Source organism: Bufo gargarizans, chromosome 1, assembly GCF_014858855.1.
Source record: "Bufo gargarizans isolate SCDJY-AF-19 chromosome 1, ASM1485885v1, whole genome shotgun sequence".
NCBI lineage: Eukaryota > Metazoa > Chordata > Amphibia > Anura > Bufonidae > Bufo > Bufo gargarizans.
Genome location: NC_058080.1, coordinates 543,095,483 through 543,101,543, shown reverse-complemented (window position 1 = coordinate 543,101,543; position 6,061 = coordinate 543,095,483).

Here is a 6,061-nt window from a genome sequence, read left to right as displayed (position 1 = left end):
CTGTTCTGTGGTCAAATGAATCTAAATGTGTAGTAAGCAATATAATGTAATAGCCAGCTCACCCCTTTGCATTTAACGCACTGTTCAAGAGCCCATAAACTAATGAAAAAGTGCAGAATCCAGCATGTAATACAATCTTTCATTTATTTCCACATATTACAAAAACAATGACAGAAATGGCTGCAGCTCTCACCTCTGACTTTAATCCACGGAGCATGGAAAAAAGGCCAGAACTGGGCCGAATAGAATATCTAATAGAAAGAGAGAACCCAGCTTCTTGTGGAGTAAAAAATAGTTCTTTATTTGCTCATCATATAAAATCCACCAAAATCACAGGAAAAAGGTGTAGTAACATGTTTCGGGCTACAGAATCCAGCTCTTCATCAAGACATGACACTGTACACCTTTTTCCTGTGATTTTGGTGGATTATATACGAAGAGCCAAAAAAGAACTATTTTTTTAAACCACAAGAAGCTGGATTCTCTCTTTCTATTGGATTTCCACATATTAAAATCTAAATACAGGTAAACTGCTGCAGTACTGCAGAGCAGACATGTCCTTGAGCCTCTAGAATCCTACATTAGACAAGAAAGAGACAACATTCATTTCCCAAAACTACAGCAATTGGTCTTCACAGACATTTACAGACTGTTGTTAAAAGAAGAGGGAATGCTACACAAAAAGGTAGACATGGCCCTGACCCATCAAGTTGTAAATGAGTTAATACTTTTCATGAAATGGTAAAATTTCCCACTTTAAACATCTAATACGTGTTCTATGATCTACTATAAATAAAATATGGGTGTATGAGATTTGCAAATCATTGCATTCTGTTTTTATTTACATTTTACGCAGAGTCCCAACTTTTTGGGAATTGGGGTTAGTATAGTGTTTGAAGCCAAAATTAGGAGTGGGTTAAAAAAAAAAAAAAGAGCCGACTGCATCATAGTGTTTTAAAATAGTTCCTATATGATTGCAGGTCTATTACATCATCACGTGCAATCAGATATTGACAGCACCATAAATCTATAATGCAGTGAGTTCGGGTTAGGAAAGCTGTGGCCGACACAAGGGCCATGTTTCCCGAGCTGATCACATTTGTATAAATCAGCCCTTAATACCTGACTGTGAGATACAGAGAAATAAGCAATAACAATATGTCAATTTTTTATGTCATGTTGTATGTCTCCAATATTTCTGGACTGCCTAGGTTGTCATTAGAGTTTGAAGCATCTTCTGGTGACACTTCAGGAGAGTGTACGGCGGCTTTATTGTTCTCTTTAATTAGTTTATGGTTCAAAGACCCAGTGTAAGTAAATAGTACAAATTGTGTATTTGTACACAAATTGCCACTATCTGATGCATCTACGGTCTCTATGCTTCTTTCCGACAAGCTCAACAAGGGGTGGACCTTCACCAAAAAGGGAAGAATGAGGGTATGGAGAAATTTATATTTACAACGACCCAAAGCATAGAAGTAAATCAACAACAGAATGGCTTAAACAGAAGAAAATACGCCTTCTGGAGTGGCCCAGTCAGTCCTGGCCTCAACCCAATTGAGATGCTGTAGCAAGACGTCAAGAAAGCGATTCACACCAGACATCCCAAGACTATTGCTGAACTGAAACAGTTCTGTAAAGAGGAATGGTCAAGAATTGCTCCTGACCGTTGTGCACGTCTGATCTGCAACTACAGAAAAACATTTGGTTGAAGCTATTGCTGCCAAAGGAGGTTCAACCAGTTATTAAATCCAAGGGTTCACATACTTTTTCTACCTGCACTGTGAATGTTTACATGGTGTGTTCAATAAAAACATGGTAACATTTAATTCTTTGTGTGTTATTAGATTAAGCAGACTGTGATTGTCTATTGTTGTGACTTAGAAGAAGATCAGATCACATTTTATGACCAGTTTGTGCAGAAATCCATATCATTCCAAAGGGTTCACATACTTTTTCTTGCACTGTATACAGTGGGGAAAATAAATATTTGACAATTTTGCAAGTTTTCCCACCTACAAACAATGGAGATGTCTGTAATTGTTATCGTAGGTACACTTCAACTGTGAGAGACAGAATCTAAAAAAAAAAAAAAAAAATCAAGAAAATCACATTGTATCATTTTTAAATAATTAATTTGCATTTTATTGCATGAAATAAGTATTGGATACAATAGAAAAACAGAACTTAATATTTAGTACAGAAACCTTTGTTTACAATTACAGAGGTCAGATGTTTTCTGTAGTTTTTTGGCCCACTCCTCTATACAGATCTTCTCCAGATCTTTCAGGTTTTGGGGCTGTTGCTGGGCTACATTAAGTTTTAGCTCCCTCCAAAGATTTTTGATTGGGTTCAGGTCTGGAGACTGGCTAGGCTACTGCAGGACCTTGAAATGCTTCTTATGAAGCCACTCCTTAGTCGCCCTGGCTGTGTGTCTCGGGTCATTGTCATGTTGGAAGACCCAGCCACGACCCATCTTCAATGCTCGTACTGAGGGAACGAGGTTGTTGGCCAAAATCTCGATACACAGCCCCATCCATCCTCCCTTCAATACGGTGCAATCGTCCTGTCCCATTTACAGAAACGCAATCCCAAAATATGATGTTTCAACCCCCATGCTTCATGGTTGGGACGGTGTTCTTGGGGTTGTACTCATCCTTCTTCTTCCTCCAAACACAGTGAATGGAGTCGATACCAAAAAATTCTATTTTGGTCTCATCTGACCACATGACCTTCTTCCATGCCTCCTCTGGATCATCCAGATGGTCATTGGTGAACTTCAAACAGGCCTGGACATGTGCTGGCATGAGCAAGGGGACCTTGCGTGCCCTGCAGGATTTTAATCCATGCTGGCATATTGTGTTACTAATGGTAATTTTTCTCAGAACCATCCTTACCCCATGATGTGAGATCTTGCATGGAGCACCAGAGGAAGATTGACAGTCATCTTGTGTTTCTTCCATTTTCTAATAATTGTGCCAACAGTTGTTGCATTCTCACCAAGCTGCTTGCCTATTGTCCTGCTACCCATCCCAGCCTTGTGCAGGTCTACAATTTTGTCTCTGGTGTTTTTAGACAGCTCTCTGGTCTTGGCCATGGTGGAGAGGTTGGAGTGTGGGATTCTTGGTAGGTGGGAAAACTTGCAAAATCAACAGTGTATCAAAAACTTATTTTCCCCACTGTGCAGATGTAGCAAAGTTAACAGTCACAGTCATAACACGTTAAATAAATGTGATAATTCACCAAGTATGTGTGGTAACTCTGCTGCATCTGTATATAAGAGACCAGCAGAATGACCCAGCTTCGCATGGGTATATTTTGACTATTTCATTTAATGTTTGTGTGTGTGTGTACGTGAAAGATATCCACAGTGTACATACCACAGTGAACTCCACAGCACCCCACCCCCTTAAAATGTGACCTCCACAGCAGCCTACCTACTTGACTGTGACCTCCACAGCGTTAGCCCCCTTAACAGTGACATCCACAGCAGCCCACCCCCTTAATAGTGACCTCCACAGCAGCCCACCCACCTGTCACCTCCACAGCGCCCTGCTCCTTCACAGTGACCTCCACAGAAGCTCTCCTCCACAGTGACTGCCAGAGCAGCCCACTCCCTTAACATGACCCCCACAGCAGCCCACCCCCTTAACTGTTACCCCGCTCACAATATCCCACCCCCTTTACAATGACTTCCACAGCATCCCGTCCCCTTAACAGTGACCTCCACAGCTCCCCGCCCTTTTAAAATGTGACTTCCACAGCACCCTGCCCCTTAAAAGTGACCTCCACAGCAGCCCTCCCCCTTAACAGTGACCCCTCACAGTAACCTGCTGCTTTAACAGTGACCTCCACAACATCCCATACTCTCACAGCAGCCCTGCCCTTTACAGTGACCTCTACAGCAGCCTGCCCCCTTACCAATGACCTTCACAGAACCATGCTCCCTTAACAGTAACCTATAACAGTGAAGAAAAATAGTTGAGTTGTTATGGAAACCTGGTCTAAAGCTGTGTGTATCTCAAAACTGAGGACCTGCAAGCTTCTACTGGCTAATAAGGGTCATGTGACCGTGTGTGTGGCAGTTAGGATATAAGCGAAGAATCTGCAAGCTCCTATTGGCTAATACATTTTTTGGGAATATCTCAAGAATCGTATATACTAGAGAGCCGAGACCATTATGAAAACCCAATGTACCTATTTGCAAATTTGGTGCAGATCGGTCCAGTAATTTGGCTGTGCACAATAAAAACAGGCAGACAGAAATATATATACACACACTGTATATAAGAGATAATATATACTATAGCAAAAGAGACTAGCAGGCACACCACCTTCAGGAAAAATGTGGAATACTATATAATACTGTATTTGAATATTTATTCAATTGTATAGTAAACACTTCAATGGTACAGGATATCACACAAATGTGCATAAAAACACTCAATAAAAATACATTCAATAAAACCACTAAATAAAATCACTAAAACGTCACTGAATGACCAAACAAGGAATGTTCAGAGGTATGGCACTCTCAACTTGTGCCGAGTTCAGTGTATAAAATCTCCTGAAACATATCACAATTATCGCATAGAAATGTCCAGCTGTAACAAACATATATAGATGCACTCCACTTTTCTCATAGGCTGCCCATTGGTGTCTAGATAGATAATTGCCAATGAGACTCTTACCACTCCGTAGTATCGGTGTCTGTTGATATATCAGCAGAATCGCTGGATCATATACCTGCACGGAGAGGTGGAAGGTAAGGTATAGTCACCGAGACGCTGGATGAGTTTGGTTTGGAGCGCACGGATCCGTTGCTTGGGAGGCGTGTTTAGGTCAGGTGATCCTGATAGACGGATCAGGTGATCACGTCAGCTGGTGCAAAAGTCCGATCATGTGGTACACAGGTCCTTATACCACAGCAACAATTAGTATTGCAAACGTCCAGGTCTTGCATCGCAGTAGGAGTCTGTATTGGCAAATAGTCGCTTCAAGAGATATACTCAATGTCCACAGAATTCTTCTGTACTTTAGGTCCGGACCAGTACTAGATGTGGAAAATGCGTAGTCCGATTTTCCACATCTAGTACTGGTCCGGACCTAAAGTACAGAAGAACTCAGTGTTTTTATGCACATTCGTGTGATATCTTGTACCATTGAAGTGTTTACTATACAATTGAATAAATATTCAAATACAGTATTCCACATTTTTCCTGAAGGTGGTGTGCCTGCTAGTCTCTTTTGCTACATTTTCACTTTGAACTGGGTGGGTGACCCAGTGAGCAGTGAACCCACCGCTATCCGTCCATCTAAGTGTTGAGCCTCCCTACCTTGACAGTTTTTTCAATAATATATACGGTACTATAATTTTAAACTTATGACTCCATATATTGTCTCTGGCAGTAGTAATTTATATTACCACTGACTAAAACTGAGATGAAAGTGTAAAATCAACTGAATATTCTCTCAAAACATATTACAAAATTGGAAAGATTGTTTCAGCCATATATTTATTTTTTTGAACGTTAATCAATTTTGTAGCCTTCTTGACTCCATACTGTTGGGCCTCATGCACACGACCGTATGCATTTTGCAGTCCACAAAAAAATATGGATGATGTCCGTGTGAATTCCGTATTTTGTGGAACGGAACAGCTGGCCCCTAATAAATCAGTACTATCCTTGTCTGTAATGCAGACAATAATAGGACAGTTTCTATTTTTTTGTGGAACAGAAATATGGAAACGGAATGCACATGAAGTACCTTCCGTTTTTTTTTTGTGGACCGATTAAAATGAATTGTTCCGCATACGGTCAAGAAAAAAAATTGAACGGACACGAAAAGAAAATACGTTTGTGTGCATGAGGCCTTATACGTATAGATCTATAGCCGCCACAGTGGTCTTGTTCCATATACTGGCACATCACAGCTACAGCCAAGTAAACAGATACCAGAGGGAGGCATAGTAGAGGTGGTGCAGCAAGCAACAGGGTAAGGGGAGTGTAAAGTGCGAGAGTTTTTTGTTGTTGTTAAAGGAGTTGTTAAAGGGTTTTAT